This window comes from Spermophilus citellus (assembly GCF_964194105.1).
Source record: "Spermophilus citellus genome assembly, chromosome: 4".
Classification (NCBI taxonomy): Eukaryota; Metazoa; Chordata; class Mammalia; order Rodentia; family Sciuridae; genus Spermophilus; species Spermophilus citellus.
In genome coordinates this window covers 159,189,865-159,207,236 of record NC_138185.1, presented here as the reverse complement: position 1 = coordinate 159,207,236, position 17,372 = coordinate 159,189,865, and the positions used below count along the sequence as shown (strand labels likewise).

The 17,372-nt window shown below is 41.9% G+C and overlaps 1 protein-coding gene across 7 annotated transcripts in view; it reads right to left on the bottom strand.

The window, feature by feature from the left end:
• SYNE2 (spectrin repeat containing nuclear envelope protein 2) overlaps window positions 1–4,321 on the bottom strand; it is a 336,255-nt gene extending 331,934 nt beyond the window's left edge. For 5 of the 7 annotated variants that reach the window (XM_081290325.1, XM_081290328.1, XM_081290329.1 and 2 more), the window contains exon 1: window positions 4,185–4,321. The gene's annotated coding sequence lies outside the window, so the exon portion shown is untranslated. Of the gene's footprint in view, window positions 1–3,593; window positions 4,067–4,098 lie in introns of those variants that run through there. The other 2 variants (XM_081290326.1, XM_081290327.1) reach the window with 2 other exon arrangements.
• Window positions 4,322–17,372: the final 13,051 nt, after the last annotated feature.

The window sequence follows — 17,372 nt, the reverse complement described above, 5'->3', positions numbered from 1 at the left end:
CCTTGGAGTAGAAGCTATTGCCTTTAATGTTAACATTATTTCTCAATTTAACTGAACCTAAACTGAAAAATTTCATAATAATAAAAAAGGGAAAAATTCTTTCATTTTTTCCAATTTGGCCTTCCCACACCAAGGCAGAACTAGGTGCTTCCCTCCTCTCACAGCCCCCAGGGGTTCATCTTTTCTGCCACTGCCACATGTACATTGCAATGACTTGTCTTCCGATCTTGGCATAGTAGGGACACATGGGTGCTCTGGAGTCAAAGCCTGGCTTCCTATCCTTGGCTCTGCCATTTGCTGTTATCTCAGAAAGATATTTTATCTACCCAATAACCAGTTTTTTAAACTATAAAAATGGGGCTAATAGTGACTATATGAGGATTCCATGTGACTCTCAAAGGCCCTGCATGATCTGACACCTGATCAGCACTCCGTCACTTGGCTCCACCCTCCCTTGAGTTGACTGTGCTCAGCCACAATGACCTTCTCACTTCCAATAAATCCACACACAGCTGAGCTCTCCTGCCTCAAGGCCTTAACTCATGACGTCTCTGCCTGATCTCCCTTCACGCCTGTCTCTTCTCCACAACCTCTTACCCCACAGCAGCAGGGCTCATCTCCGAGGCTCAGCTTCAATGTCACCTCCAGAGAGGCCTTCTCACTAGTAACCCAGGAGCCTCAGGTTACTCTATGTCTCAGCACTGGGTTGTCCCTTTGCATTCAACAATGGCCATGCAACAGATGGTTATCGGGGACTACTACATGCCAGGCATTGTTCCAAGACCTAAAGACCCAGCAGTCCTAAAAGGCCTCCGATAGAGTTCTGATGGAGTGCTCGACCCAGTGGAGGAAGACAGACAAAAAGCAAGAAACATCATATTTTAGACAGCCACAAGTGCTATGGAGATAAAAGAACAAATCATGAGAGTAGGAACAAGAGGAGGGTTGTGAATTTAAATTTGGAGATTAGTGAAGGTTCTCTGAGACTATACCATGGGACGAAGAAGTGAAGCAGGTCAGGGAGAGAACCATCACAGATATGGGTGCTGGGGGACAGCGGGTATCCAGGCAGAGCACAGTAAGTCCCCAAAGCCTAAAAAACAGCAAGAGAGCATGTTTGGCTGTACACACAAGAGTAAGGAAGAGAGGAACGGGAAAGGTCAAGAAGGTAATGAGATTAAGGAGCAGAGAACCTGAACAGGCAGCACTGGGGGCCACTCACTCAAAGGGAGATGGGATGCCACTAGAGAGTTTTGAAGAGTGGGATGATTTATGTTCTCAGACCTGTGATTAGTTAAGTAAGGCATTTTATTTTCTGCTTATCTTCCGCACTAGATAAGGGAAGGAACCATAGCTGCCTAGTGTACCATCGTAACCCCAGCCCCTAGCACTGGAGGTACACAATAAAACTTCCAGACGAATGAGGTGATCTGTATCAAGTATTTACTGGTACAAAATGAACATTCTATAAGTGGGTACTAGTATTTTCCAGATCTCCAGGATCTAGCACAGTGACTGTATATGATAGAATATTATTTGAATAAGTGAATGAGTAATTCTGTGACATTATTGAAAATCTACACTTGAAACACGATGAATGAAATTTTTAAAAACTGTAAAAAATTAAATAAAACATGATGACTAATGACAAACAAATTACTTTTCATCCTTGCCTTATTAAAGGGACTGATTCAGTCTTTTTTTTTTTTTTTTTTGAATACTAGGGATTGAACTCAGGGACATTTGATCACTGAGCCACATCCCCAGCCCTATTTTGTAATTTACTTAGAGACAGGGGTCTCACTGAGTTACTTAGTGCATTGCTTTTGCTGAGCCTGGCTTTGAACTTGTGATCCTCCTGCCTCAGTCTCCCAGGCTACTGGGATTACAAGCATGCACCACCGCACCCAGCCTTGTTTCAGTTTTTAAATTTCCAATTAAACTCTCACCTTATGCTACTAAGGACATTACTTAATAACTGCATTGTAACTCAGTTCTTTAAAACACTACAGCCAGGGCTGGGGATATAGCTCAGTTAGTATGTTAGTATATAGCTTCTCGTGTATGTACAAGGAAGGCCCTGGGTTCAATCCCCAGCACCATTAAAAAAAAACACTGCAGCCAGTGCCCTGATGCACACCTGTGATTCCAGAGACTGGGGAGACTGAGGCAGAATGAATTTCAAGACACCTAGGCAACTTAGGGAGACCCTGTCTCAAAATAAAAAAGACTGGGGAGTGGTCCTGGTTTAATCCCCAAGACCAAAAAACAAAAACTGCAATATCCTTTTTCCTCATTTGATACTGGGATTGTACCCAGGGTGTTTTTCCACTGAGCTGTATTCCCAACCCTTTTAACTTTTTATTTTGAGACAAGGTCTGGTTAAGTTGCTGAAGGCCTCACTAAATTACTGAGGCTGGCCTCAAACTTGCAATCCTCCTGCCTCGGCCTCCTGTGTTCCAGTCGCTGGAATAATAGGCATGCACCCTGGCACTTGGTTTAAAACTATCTTAAATGTACAAAGCTGGCTGATCCAAATTGGTTTGATTTTGAATCTTGCAACCAAATAAAGACTCGTAACTCAAACATGTGGACAAAGACATAAACATTTCCACTTTTTTACTCATTTTGACATCTCCAGACTCTTCATCATGAAAACTTCATGTGAATTACACCTGTTCCCACGGCCAGGAGGGTAGACAACAGAGGGGACAGGCGGGTGGAGCTGAGGCCATATAGTAATTATCTCAAGAAAAACCCTGGGGAGCCTGAATAGTTTTCCAGAAAGAAAACTGGAGAAGCAATCATGCATTAAAATATGGAAACGCACCAACTATTCCATCCCATAAAAACCTTTACGGCGTTTATGGTATCTCGGTGGCAAGTACCTGAGTGGTGAGAAGCCCAGGTATGTTTCACTGCATTACCCACCTCTGAAAAGAATAGAATTCATCCCAGTATAACTACACACGGTATCTGCGACGAGGCCTTGGGATCTATGGAAACTTGTGGAAAGGCAGATAAAAGTTGCTTGAAATCAAACAAACTTTAAAAAAAAAAAAAAAAAAAAGAGCGTCGCAAAAGTGTTCCGCGGCTAGACCAAACCCTCACGGTCTGGCTCCGACTTGCTGGTGCTTGTACACAATCGCGCCTGCTGGCATCCAGCTCATACGCTCCCTTCCACTAGGGGAGGGGAAAATAATAACTTTCGGAAATAACAGGCGTCCACAAAAGCAAATGTTACGCAGGACTTATCGACTTCACCTAATAAAGCGGCTAATGTTGTTGGGAGCAGCACTGATTCCAAACGCAGCTCCCCCCCCCCCGCCCCGCGCCCCCTTTGAACAGAAGGAAAATAACCTAAAGAGAAGGTGCTATCGTCAGACCCTAAAGGCAATTTCAGACAACAAAGACCCCAAGCAATCAAACTGGAATTATAATCCCAGCCGTCCGAGTGCCCCCCCATCCAGCCTAGCCGAGGCGCTCGGCCGCCCCGCCCGCCGCTGTTCCTCGAGCGCTGAGGCTGGCGGGTCCCCTCCAGCCCCCAGGTGTCCGGGCCCGCAGGTTCTCGGTCCCGGGGGCGAGCCTCGTACCGCCCACGATTTTGCAATCTCTGCGCCGCAGCTCTGCCGTTCTATCTCACGCGGTGTTCAAAATCTTTCCCGCCCAGGCGTGACGCGAGGAATGAAAACAATTAGCCCACCCCGAGCTCTGGGGCCTGCGCCCAGGCGGGGGCAGCCGGAGGACCCGGCCGACGTCCCGCGCCGCCCCTTCCCGAGCTCGGCGGACCGGCGGGCTGGGGCCCGGAGGTGACACAAAGAAGCCGGAGAGACAAACGCCACCCGATGGTGCTCGCTCCAATCCCCGGAGCGCCCCGCCCGCTGACAAGTTTGCAGCGCCCTGCACGCATCCCGCTCTCCCCACCCGTGCAAAGTTTCCCGTGGCCGGGCTCGGACCCCGGCCTCCGGTCTGTTGGCGTCTCCCGTAGCCCCCGCACCCGGTGGGGGGACCTTTCCCTCCTTCACCAGGGCACCTTCCCCTCCCTCCCGCTCTCTCCGGGGTGCACCAGGGTGCTGGGGCCCCCGCCGCCGCGCTCACCCGCCGTCCGGCCGGCCGAGAGTCGAGGGCACGGGCCGGGGCCGCCCCAGATCGGTGCTCCGTTTGCCCCTCTCCCTAGATCGCACCTTTCGCTGGTTTTCGGTCTCGTTTTTTCGGTCCAGCCGAAGGCTCTGGTCGCCGCACAGCGCGCTCCGCTCCTCGGCGCTCGGAAGCTACAAACCACGCCCCGCGCCTTCCCCGCCCGCCGCCCGCCGAGTCCCGCGCTCGCCGCTCGGCGGCCACTGTGGAGCGCGCCCGCCTGCGCCGGAGGCGGAGCAGCTGGCCTCCCCCGGGGGCCCCGCCACAGCCCGGCCACCCAACTTTCTTTGGGTGGTTTGGAACCTCAGAGGTGGTGCGAGGGAGATGCTAACTCCGAAGGCAGGTTAACGCCCCTTTTCGTACCCGCGGCTGGGGGAAAGGGGTTACAAACTCTCTTAAAACGTTTTTCTGGCTACTTCAGCTTCTCCAACACTCGTGAGCTCCTGGGTCTTGGAAGTAGGGGTAAGAGAACAGATCTGCGGTTAGCCACCAGATTTGATCAAGTCTTTTAACCCTTGTGGTCCCTTTGCATAACGAGAAATTTTGATTCAATGGCTTTAAGGATCTGGATCACTGTTTCTTTCAGGGTCTTACAGTGGTACAGACCTCAGGGTCACCTGAAGCAATGGGGTGGCGCTTGTTAACAATGCAGATTACTGTCTCTGGCTCCTCCCAGATGCGAGGAAATGGGGAAAGCTGCATGAATATAACAGCTCCGCGTAGTTCATCCAGGTCTGAAAACTCAGTGGGAACGGAACCCTTGGGAATCCGTCCTGCAGGTGCCAGTCTGATTTTTCCAGCAAATTACCCAATCCCAACTGGGAGCGGTGGAGCACGCCTGTAATCCCTGCGGCTCAAGAAGCTGAGACAGATCACGAGTTCAAAGCCAGCTTCAGCAAAGCCAGGCGCTAAGCAACTCAGTGAGACCCTGTCTCTAAATAAAATACAAAATAGGGTTGGGGATGTGGCTCAATGGTTGAGTACCCCTGAGTTCAATCCCCAGTACTCCTCCCTCAAAAAATTACTCCATCCCTCTGGACTCAGGATGATGTCACGACTCCCAGTCACCTCTTGCCAGTTACTATTACAGTATTATTATGGCACTTGAAGTCCTACATAAGAGGTATCACCTCACTATTATTACATGAAGAAGCAGTGACTTTAAAATATTTTTCTATTGAGTTTCTATCACGTTTAGAAATCCAAGTTCATACGTGTTGTGTGACTGCAGAATCTTGCCTGGATTACTTAGTTAAATGTGCTTACAGCCTAAACTAAATGGTAAATAACAGCGATTAGAAGTTTGACAGTGTGTACAGTAAACATTTATTAATGGAAAAAATAGTTGTAAATCACACATTTTGGAACATTTATCTCAAAAACTTATACCTCTGTAAGTATCATAATTATTCAGGAAATACACATTTCCTGAACATGTAAATACATATTTTATTGTATATTTCCTCACAAGGCAACATTATCGCTCTGATAGTATCATTTCTTGGACTATATAGGTTTGCATTATTGGTTATTAATGGCTTGAGTCACAACAAAGAGCCATAAAACAAGAAGATACTTTGGTCTTGGAGTATCTTCATAGAACTATTTTACCTGACAGGACACATGCAAATCAGATAATTGGTTTCAGTGTGTTGGGTTCAAGGACTTGTAGATCCATTTACAAAGCATTGTCTCTTCTCCTTCTCTGCTCTGTTCATTTCCACTCTATGTCTGTTGCTTTCTTCACTTCATATGCTACAAAATCATCCTGACAACAGTTCTCTGGAGAAAATGTAGAAATAATTTCCTTCTAGGCATCTATGTCATAAGCCCTCAAAGTGAAAGAATTGTTGTTCTGTATTGTATCTAGTGCACTTGAAAGAGTCCAGAATAGAGTGTCTCAGAATGTTTTCAAATGTCTCCAATTAGTGCCTTCTAATTCCCTATGTTTTTCCTAGGCATGCCAGTTTGGATATTAATACCTACTTTTAACTCAACAAATAAGACTAATGACAAGAGCACTGAAACAGATTCTCCACACTTTGAAGTGAAAATAAAATATGTAATGATAAGCCAAACAGAGACACACCTAGTTCTTGTAATGCACAACACTGGGGCACATAAACAGATGGCTCGTATCCTTATATCTCTGGGGAAAAATAAGGGTTACCATGAACCTGGTCATCTTTACATGAATCAAAAACAGACATAGTAAAGATAACATGGGCTGGGCATGGTGGTGCATGCCTGTAATCTCAGTAACTCAGGAGGCTAGGACAGGAGAATTGCAAGATTGAGGCCAACCTTGGCAATTTAGCAAGACCCTGACTCAAAATAAAAATGAAAAGGGCTGTGACTTAATGGCAGAGTACTCCTGGATTCAATACTCTGTTCCACACACACAAAAAAAAATTATACACACACGCATGAATAACATAATTTGATGTCATATTATGTCTCTTAGCTTTTATTTACCTCAAGCCTTTGTATTTATAGCAAATGATCCAGTTTGGATATTAATACCTATTTTTAACACAATAAATAAGACTAACAACAAGAGCACTAAGGACAACAGCCCACCTGAGAGACTTTGCTGGCTGTGATTATGGCAAGCATAAGTTTTGCAAGTTGATCAAACTGAACGGGCACCTGTGATTTGGTATGCAGACATGTTGTGGCACATTGGTGAGAACTACAGAAGCATTCATTCCGTTTACACTTGCACTTAGTACTGAGCAGCAGATGAGCCAAAAGTCACTAGAAAGACCATTTATGTGAAGAACTCAAGTGAGTTAGGCAACACTTCATGCCATTAAAAGGAACTAAATTTACCACTCATGGTGGGGCGAGGGGTCACTGGGAATGGGGGGCACCAGGGATTGAACACAGGAATGCCTTACCACTGAGCCATCCCAGCCCCCTGTTGGGTTTTGTTTGGTTTTTTGTTTGTTTTGATTTTTGGGGGGAGGAGGGGTACTTTTTGTGAGTTTTTGTTTTGTTTTTTGAAACAATGTCTCACTAAGGTCTCACTTGGGTGCCATGTTAAGGATTGTGGGTCCAAGTCTGGTTTGGCAAGAAGGAGTACAAAATGGTTTGTGACTGATTCTCTGGCATGAACTGTTCCCTCTACCAAAGGGAGTGGTGTTAGCATGTATTTATCAACCCTGATGAGGATAAGAGATAATATGTTAAATGATTGACTAGAAGGATTAGTGATTTAAAATCAACCCAAAGTAATCTAATACCTGCCTTTAAAGGCAGGTATACCATTCATTCGTCTTAGACAGGATGAAACATTTTATTATTTGCCCCTATTTTATTTTTTTTTTAATATTTATTTATTTTTTTTTTTAGTTCTCCACGGACACAACATCCTTGTTGGTATGTGGTGCTGAGGATCGAACCCGGGCCGCACGCATGCCAGGCGAGCGCGCTACCGCTTGAGCCACATCCCCAGCCCTGCCCCTATTTTAATAACAGTGTTACTACTAGAGACAAAAGTTAGAGCTGAACATTCCTTTCCCCCATGCAATTTCTGCCATCTCAAGAAAGAATCATTTTTTATTTTATTTATGTATTTTGGATGGTAGGGACTAAACTTAAGGGTGCTTTTCCAAGGAGCTACATCCCCAGTCTTTTTTAGAAAAAATATATATATTTTTACCTCTAAGACAGGGTCTCTTTAAGTTGCTGAAACTGGCCTCTACTTGCCATCCTCCTGAGTCAGCCTCCCAAGTCACTGGGATTACAGTCATGTGCCACCGTATCCTGTTCAAGAAATAATCTTTTGCTACAATACTTTTACCACTTTGGGAACACTTGTATAAACCTGGGTTGAAAATATCTGGCCAAGAAAACAGCCATGTTCTTTGTTCAAAAGTCCACCACATCTGTAAAGGCCTGAAATTCTTATCTCATTCTGGTCTTGTTTCCTGTCAACCTTGAAACTAACGGAAAGAATATGAGTGACTGCTCCCTTGACCAGCGTGATCTTTCTATCGCCCTGATAAAAGTAGAAAGTTATGTACAACAAAGTGCAAAATATGCACTGGCAACTGGGTCCAACATTTTGGAAGGTTGGGGAAATTTTTAAAAGAATACAACATGGTTCAATGGAGCAATATAGGTAAAGCCCCAAGCATGGAACCTGGAAAGCACTGAGCACTCAATAAATAGTAATTGCTGTTATTGCAATTATTTTAGTGATACAGTGATGCTTACAAAGCTACTATTTCAAAACCACTTTTATTGGATTAGTAAGCTGAAGTATTAGATTTAAAAACATTCTACAAGTAACCTTAGTCTTACAAAGAAAACTGAGACTTCAGGGTAAAATATTTGCCTAATGGCATGAAACTAGCTATGGCAATCCTTGAATCTTCATGTAGGCATTTTTAGCAGAAATAAATGCATCATTTAAAGAGATCCTGTTGTATAACTTCTTCTTTTTTGCTCAAGTGCAAAAAGACAGAGTAATCATACTGCTAAATTCACAATAAAAAACAATAATAATAAAAATAGCTAGGCATCGTGGTGTGCACTTATAATCCCAGCAACTAGGGAGGCTGAAGTAGGAGGATCACAAGTTCAGGCCCACCTTAGCAATTTAGTGAAACCCTATCTCAAAATAAAAAATAAAAAGAATTCAGGGGCTAGGGTTGTGGATCAATGATAGAGTACTCACTTAGCACATGTGAAGCACTGGATTCAATCCTTAGCACCACAAAAAAATAAACAAGTAAAATAAAGGTATTGTGCCCATCTGCAACTAAAAAAACAAGAATAAAAATAAAAAACTTAAAGGACTGGGGATATAGCTCAGTGGTAAAGCATCCATGAGCTAAATCCCTAGAACATGGAGGGAAAAAAGCACTCAGTAGTAGAATAAAGCAAATAGCATTTTTTAAAGAGAGAGAGAGAGAGAGAGAGAGAGAGAGAGAATTTCAATATTTATTTTTCAGTTTTTGGCGGACACAACATCTTTGTTTGTATGTGGTGCTGAGGATCCAACCCGGGCCACACACATACCAGGCGAGTGAGCTACCACTTGAGCCATATCCCCAGCCCCAAATGGCATTTTTTTAAAACAATTATTAGCAATAAATAGAGCCAGGTGCAGGGGTGCACACTCATAATCCCAGCTACCCAGGACCTGAGAATAGAAGATTAAAAATTTTAGCCCAGCCTGGAAAAACTTAATGAGACCCTGTCTCTAAGTAAATAAATAATGTAACAAACTAGAAATTAATAACAAAATCAGAAAATAAACAGTCCTTTCCATTAGAAAATTTAAAGTGCCCTATTATTTTTTAAAAAACTGATAAATTAAAGGGAAAACACAAACCTAAACTCAAAAAACTTCTTTAAAATTGTGACAATGGAAACAATCCATATCAATCTATAAAAACCAATATAGCTCAGTGGTAGTGCACTTCCATAGCATGTATGAGGCCCTGCGTTCCATCCCCAGTACTGCAAAAGAAAGAAAAAGAACTAAAAAAAGTTACATGTTTGGGGTGATAAAGTTGCTAATTTTATTATTGAATGTTATAGATATGTCGAAATAGCACATACATGCCACAAATAAGTAAAATTAGTTATTATGTGTCAATTAAAATGTTTTTAAATGAAAGAATGGCCAAAAATGCTTTAGATTTCTAATTCAAAAGCCTAAACCACCAGGCAAGGTGGTGCACGCCTGTAATCTCAGCAACTCAGAAGGCTGAGGCAGGAGGATCTTGAGTTTGAAGCTAGCCTCAGCAAAAGCGAGGCACTAAGCAACTCAGTGAGACCCTGTCTCTAAATCTATAAACTATCTTGCTTATGAATACAGATGTAAAAAATTCTAAGTCAAACATTAACAGGAGAATTTGAAAACACATTTTAAAACATACTAAACTTATATCCACACAAAAACCTATGCATGAGCCAGGAGCAATGGCTCATGCAGTGGCATATGCCTGTAATCCCAGTTACCTGGGAGGCTGAGGCAGGACCATAAATTCAAGCCAGCCTCAGCAGCTTAGCAAGGCTTCCAGCAATTTGAGATCCTGTCTCAAAATAAAACATGAAAAGGTCTGGGGATGCATCTAGAGATTAAGTGCCGCTGGGTTCAATCCCTGGTCCCCCACCCCCCAAAACCAGAATATTATATTTTTTTAAAAAAACCCTATGCATGAATGTATAGCAGATTTATCTGTAACTGCCAAAACTTGGTAGAAAACCAGATGTACTTCTGTAGGCAAGTGGGTAAATAAACCACGGTACATCCAGACAATGGAATATTATTCAGTCAAGAATTAAATTAGTTATCAAACTGTGTAAAGACATGGAAGAAAGGGGAAAACATTGATCAACTAAGCTGCAGTTACATAAGACCAAGAAACTCTGGCGTATCACAATAGAGTAGGGTGACTATACATTAATATTAATGGACTATACACTTCAAAAAACTAGAAGAGGGCGGGGGTTGTGGCTCAGTGGTAGAGTGCTTGCATAGCATGTGTGAGGCACTGTGTTTGATTCTCAGCACCACATATAAAATAAATAAAAAATAAAGGTCCATTGACAACTAAAAAATATTTTTTTAAAAAACTAGAAGAAAGGGTTTTGAAAATTCTTACCACACAGAAATGATAAATAGCTCAGTTGGTAGAGTGCTTGCCTCAGACACAAAAGGCTCTGGGTTCAATCCCCAATACCACACCAAAAAAAAAGAAGAAAGAAGAAAGAAGAAATATTTGAAGAGATAAATATGTTCAGCCTGATATAAACGTTATACAATGTATACGTGTATTAAACATTACATGGTACCCCTTTAATATGTACAACTTTTATGTTTTGTGTACCAGTTAAAAATAAATTTTAAAAAAGACATGGAGGAAGCTGAGCTTGGTAGCACACACCTGTAATCCCAGCCACTTGGGAGGCTGAGATAGGAGGATCACAAGTTTGAGGCCAGCCTCAGCAATTTAGCAAGGCCCTCAGCAATTTAGTGAGACCCTGTCTCAAAATCTAAAAATAAAAATAGAGACATGGAGAAAACTAAAATGCATATTACTAAATGAAAAAAGGCAACCTAAAAAGGCTATCTATTATATGACTCTAAACTGTATGATATTCTAGAAAAGACAAAACTATTGGTACAATAAAAAAGTTTGGAGGAAAAGAGTGTTAAATAAGTGGAACACAAAGGACTTTAGGACAGTGAAACAATTTGAATGATGCTGAAACGGTGGATGTATATTCTTGTACCTTCATCAAATTCCAAAGAATAACCAGTGTGGTGTTGCATACCAGAGGTCTCGAGGCTGAGGCGGGCAGATCGAAAGTTACAACTCATCCTAGGTAATGTAATGAGACCCTGTCTCAAAATAAATTTTTAAAAGGGTTGGGATGTAGCTCAGAGTGCTCCTGAGTTCAGTCCCCAGTCCCCACCACACACAAATATTCCATAGAATATACAATAAAAATAATACACCCTCATCCATGAGTTCAACACCCAGCATTGAAAAAAATAAAAAGAATAAACCCAAATCCACACACTTTTGGTGACACGTCTCAAATGCAGGTTCATTAATTGTAACAAATGCTCCCCACTGATAGAAGGCAGATATTAGGGAGGGAGGGCTGTGCCCATATGAAAGTCAGGGATCCACAGGAATTCAAGAATTCAAAATTCAGAAATCTGAGTACTTCCCACTCCATTTTGTTGTTAACTTAAAGCTTTTCAAAAAAGTAAAGTCAAATTAAAACCTTTTAGAAAATGGTTAAGCACAGAGATGCCCCAGTAGTTCCAGCTACCAGGGAAGCCAAAGTAGGAGGATCACTTGAGCTCAGGAATTTGAGCCCAGCCTAGCTACATAGTAACATCCTGTCTTTAAAAAAAAAAAAAAGATAACCTACTTTATGACCAAGATGAACTTATTCTTAGACTATGTGGAGAGTTCAATATTAAGCAAATTAAGAAAATTATTAATATAATTCACCATATTAATAGACATAAAGGAGAAAATGAGATTATTTTCATAACTGCTAAAAAAAAGGTCTTAGATACAATTTGATGTATATATTTCTGTTTTAAAAAATTCAATGTAGGGCTGGGGTTGTGGCTCAGAGGTAGAGTGTTCACTTGGTATGTGTGAGGCACTGGGTTTGATCCTCAGCACCACATAAAAATAAAAAATAAAGGTATTGTGTCCAGCTACTACAACTAAAAAATAGATATTAAAAAAAATTCAATGTAATAGAAATTGATGGATATTTCCTTAAGATAATAAAATATATTTCAGTATCTTAATCGCTGGAAGTATTCATACTAGGGTCAGGAACAAAGCCAGGTTGCTTACTATGTCTACTATAATTTAGTGTTTAAATGTTAATTAGCCAATGTAAGATGATGAAATAATTAAAGACACAAAATCTGGATAACAAGTAACATTATATTTGCTGATGCTATAAGACCACACCTAGAAAACACAAGGGAACCAACATTAAAACGGATGGAAACACTGCCTTTCATATATATCCAACAAGATAAAAGATTTTTTAAATTTTTAAACTTTTTTTGGTACTGGGATTGAACCCAGGAACACTTAACCACTGAGCTACATCCCAAACCCTTTTTATTTTGAGACAGGGTCTCACTAAGTTGGACGCCTTGCTAAGTTGCTGAGGCTGGCTTTGAACTTGCCATACTCCTGCCTCAGGCTCCCAAACCTTTGGGATGACAGGTTGTGCCACCACACTCCACCAATATAAATGATTTAATGTAAAAGTAAGCCTTACTTAAACCCCTCTTAAAAACAATAACAAACAAAAAAAATTAAGAGTGAACTTAACAAAAAGTATATAAATTTAAATGAGAAAAATCTTAAAATGCTTCTGAAAGACACAATGAGTGAAAAGAATTAATTCCTTGCTCTTTTTTTTTTTTTTTTTTTTTTTTTTTTTTTTTGTACCAGGGATTGAACTCAAGGGTGCTTAACCATGGAGCCACATTACCAACCCTTTTTTAATATTTTATTAGAGACAAAATTTCACTGAGTTGCTTAGGGTCTTGCTAAATTGCTGACTCTGGCTTTAAACTTGCAATCCTCCTGCCTCAGCCTTCCAAGTTGCTAAAATTACAGCTGTGTACCACCACGCCCAGCTCTGAATCCCTTGCTCTTGGATAAGGCAAATAAAATCACAAAGATGTTATTTTTCCAAAAATTAATATGTAAGCAAAAGGCAATTCCATAATGGTACTGAGATAATTGTTTTTTCTGGAGTTAAAAAAAGTTGATTCTGATTTTAATGGGAGTCTTTAGAAGTAAGAATAAGTAGGGAATGCTGAAAAAGAAAAGTGTAAGAGGCCTAACCTCCTGTTCTTATTATAATATCATATATACTAAAATTCTTATAAGCACAGTGTTGCTGAATGAACAATAGTCCAATAAAGCAGAATATAAAGTTCAGAAATAGAATCAAGCATGTATGTAGTTTTTTCTTTTTTTTTTTAACTTTTTTTAGTTGTAGATGGACACACAAAGTCTTTGCTTACTAATTTATTTTTTATGTGGTGCTGAGGCTCAAACCCAGTGCCTCACACCTGCAAGGCAATCGCTCTACCACTGAGCCACATCCCCAGCCCCTCTTTTCTTTTCTTTTTGAAGACAAGGTCTTGCTATGTTGCCCAGGTTGGCCTTGAACTCATGATCCTACCACTTAGCTTTCCAAGGAGATGAGATTACAGGTTTATAGGCACACACCACTATGCCACTTCAGATGTACATCATTATTTATTTATTTTTTTCCTGTGGAGGTGGGAACGGGATTGAACCCAGGGGCACTTAACCACTGGGTGGATTATTTGGCTCATCCTTAGCCTTTTTAGTTTTTTTATTTTGAGACAGGTCTCTCTAAATTGTTTAGAGCCCCTCCAAAATGCTAAGACTGGTCTTAAACTTGTTAAACCCTTGCCTCAGCCTCCTGAGTTGCTGGGATTATAGGCATAAGCCACCGTGCCCTGCTAGATGTACCTTTTAATAAATGTTATTAGCCCAACTGGATTGTCATGTAGAAAAAGTATAGAACTTGCCAGGCTCAGGGGCTCACACCTGTAATTCAAGCCTCTTGGGAGGCTGAGGCAGAAGGATCACTACTTCAAAGGCAGCCTCAGCAATTTAGCAAGACCCTAAGCAACTTGGCAAGATCCTGTCTCAAAAAAGAAAAAAAATGGCTAGAGATGTGGCTCAGTGTTAAGTGATCCTGGGTTCAATCCTAAGTACCAAAAAAAAAAAAAAAAAAAAGAGAGAGAGAGAGAGAGAGAGAAAGAGAGAGAGAGAGGGAACTGGATCCATAAATACAGATGCCAAACATACTTCAAATGAATCAGATCTAAATGTAAAATATATAGCCACATACATAAGAATATGGATAAATTTTTTTAAAAAACTGGGTTTAGGAAAGGCCTTCTGGGCTATGGCTCAGGTAAAGGTTTTAAAAACATTACAGTGATCCTGCTATACAAAAGTCACCATAAGCAAAGCTGAGTGCAGTGGCGCAGGCCTGTAATCCCAATGGCTGATAATAGGAGGATCATGAATTCAAAGCCAGCCTCAGCCAAAGGGAGGCACTAAGCAACTCAGTGAGACCCTGTCTCTAAATGAAATACAAAATAGGGCTGGGGATGTGGCTCAATGGTCAAGTGCCCCTGAGTTCAATCCCTAGTACCAAAAAAAAAAAAAAAAAAAAAAAAGTCACCGTAAGCAAAATCAAAAAACAAATGACAAAAAAAAAATAAAAAATAAAAAAAAAAAAAAACAAATGACAAGGGCTGGGGTTGTGGCTCAGTGGTAGAGTGTTTGCCTAGCATGTGTGGGGCACTGGGTTCGATCCTATAAAAATAAACAAATATAATAAAGGTATTTTTAAACTAAAAATGTTTAAAAAAAAGTGGGAGGAAATACTTCTACTCACATGACATATAGATAAATAGATAGATATAGATATAGATAGATAGATAGATGGATAGATTAACCATGAAATTAGAAAACCATTCCATATATATGGATTATAAAACCCAACAGAAAAAAATAGTCAAAAAGACATGAACAGTTTACAAATAGAAGTGTGTGTGTTCAACTTCATACAAGAATCTTTTTTAAAATAATATTTATTTTTTAGTTGTGTTGGACACAATACCTTTATTTATTTGTTTTTATGTGGTGCTGAGGATCAAACCCAGGGCCTCACACGCACTAGGTGAGCACTCTACCACTGAGCCACAACCCCAGCCCCATACAAGAATCTTAATCTTAATTAACTGGTGGGTGGTAATGGTGCCTTCTGAGGGCGTCTTGTGGGAGGGGCTGCAAGGACTCCTCCTCTACCCCACTGTGCCATGGTGCTGGGCAGGCGTGGACTCCAAGGCAAGAGGCCTGCTGCACGCCAGGTAGCCCAGCTGAGTTCTCCTGGGCAGATTTGAGAAGGACTGAGCTTTCGTCCACAAAGAGTCTAGCAAAGTTGAACTTAATGAAATCAATCCGTTTGTGAGACCCACGGGAAAGTTCTTTACTAAAGAGAGTATGCTTGGTTTTCTCTGTCATCACCAATTCCACCGTTGCCTGGGCCTTTCCAACACCAAGTACTGAAAGAATTCCCCACGCAAAGACACTTCGCCGGGAGAATTCCAATTTTATTGCAAAAAGCTGTGTGCTTATATAGAACTAAAGGGGAGATGGTAGGGCTTAGATAAATGGCAGGCCACCCGTTTATTGGCAAGTTCTTCCAGATATCAGCTCCCCGCCCAGGAATTAGTTCTCATTGGGGCTAAGATTCCCCGCCAGCGAGATTTGAAATTGGTGCCGGCCGGAGAATTCACAAGGGCGGGGACTTTTCGCGCCACTGCAGAAAAGAAGAAGGTAGGAAGGAGAAGTCCTTAGGCGCCATGTTGGGGTTTTTTCTGTGGGGTACGGCTGCCGTTTATACTTTTCCCAACAAGTACAAGTGGCTGGGGCAAAACCTCAGCTTGGCTGGGTCCATCACCTTCACCCTGGCAGCACGCTGGGCTATCAGTCTCAAGGTCAAGTCACTGGGGATTCCATCCGGTCCTTCCTGGAGGAGGAAGAAGGCTCCATTACTCTTAGAAGAACACGCCACTCACAGCAGTGCTGTGGGGTTCCCAGAGCAGCCTGTTTAGGCTGGGAGTTGGCCTCAGTTTTTACCATCTTTTTTTTTCTTTTTAAAATTTGTAGATGGAATAATACCTTTTTTTGTTTATTTTTATATGGTGTTGAGGATCGAACCCAGGGCCTCGTCCGTGCTAAGCCAGTGCTCTACCGCTAAGCCCAGCCCCTTACCATCCTTCTTATGTCACTTTTCTTATTGCAGATCACAGGCATCTAACAGAACAGGACAAACCACATAAGCACAATAAAATCCTCTGTTCTCATTGACCTTAAAAAAAAGAAGTAAAACTAAACTGAAATATTTAGTGTCTATTAATTTGGGGGGGGGGGGATGCAATAGCTTGACCGTGTTCACGTGGCTCTATGGGAAAACATTCTCACAGGTTGTTGCTGAGAGTACAAAATGGTTCAACCTCAATATGGAGACTTTTTGACAACATCTGGTAAAACTACTTATAATCCCACTAAGAATTTTCCTTGAGGATGTCTCTCCAAAACAATGTAGGCATAAGATTTTCCACTGCAGAACTTTTGTTCTATGAACAAATGGTTTCTCTTGGGTTTTGCCAAGAAAATGGGAGAATGGAAGGCAGAAGACAGGCCCTCCAGCTACAGGCATAATTCTATCTCCAGCGTTCTGCTTTTGGCACTTACAGTTTCAACTGCTCCTCAACTTCCTTCCAGAAGTTCCAACACCCATCCCAGAGTGTTCCCATCTGAGCAACATTTGGGGATATCAGAGAGCCAGTTCCTTGGCGCTCCTCAGAGACCCAGCTATGGAGCGTCTCCATGGAGGACACAGCACAGCCTTCTGGGTCCCCTCCTCCACTTCACAGGTTCCATTAAAGCTACCTCTTCCAATTTGTTCCTCCAGCCCTGGAGATGATGTCTCCTAGTCCTTAGTTAAGGGAGACCTAAATAAGTGAAGGTGGGTATCTTCATGTAATGGCCACAAGCAAAACACCTGTGCCAGAGACATTATCCAAATTGGGTTTCTAGACTCGGGATGTAGTTTACCGGTAAAGTGCTTTCCTACCATGGGTGAGGTACTGGGTTCAAGTC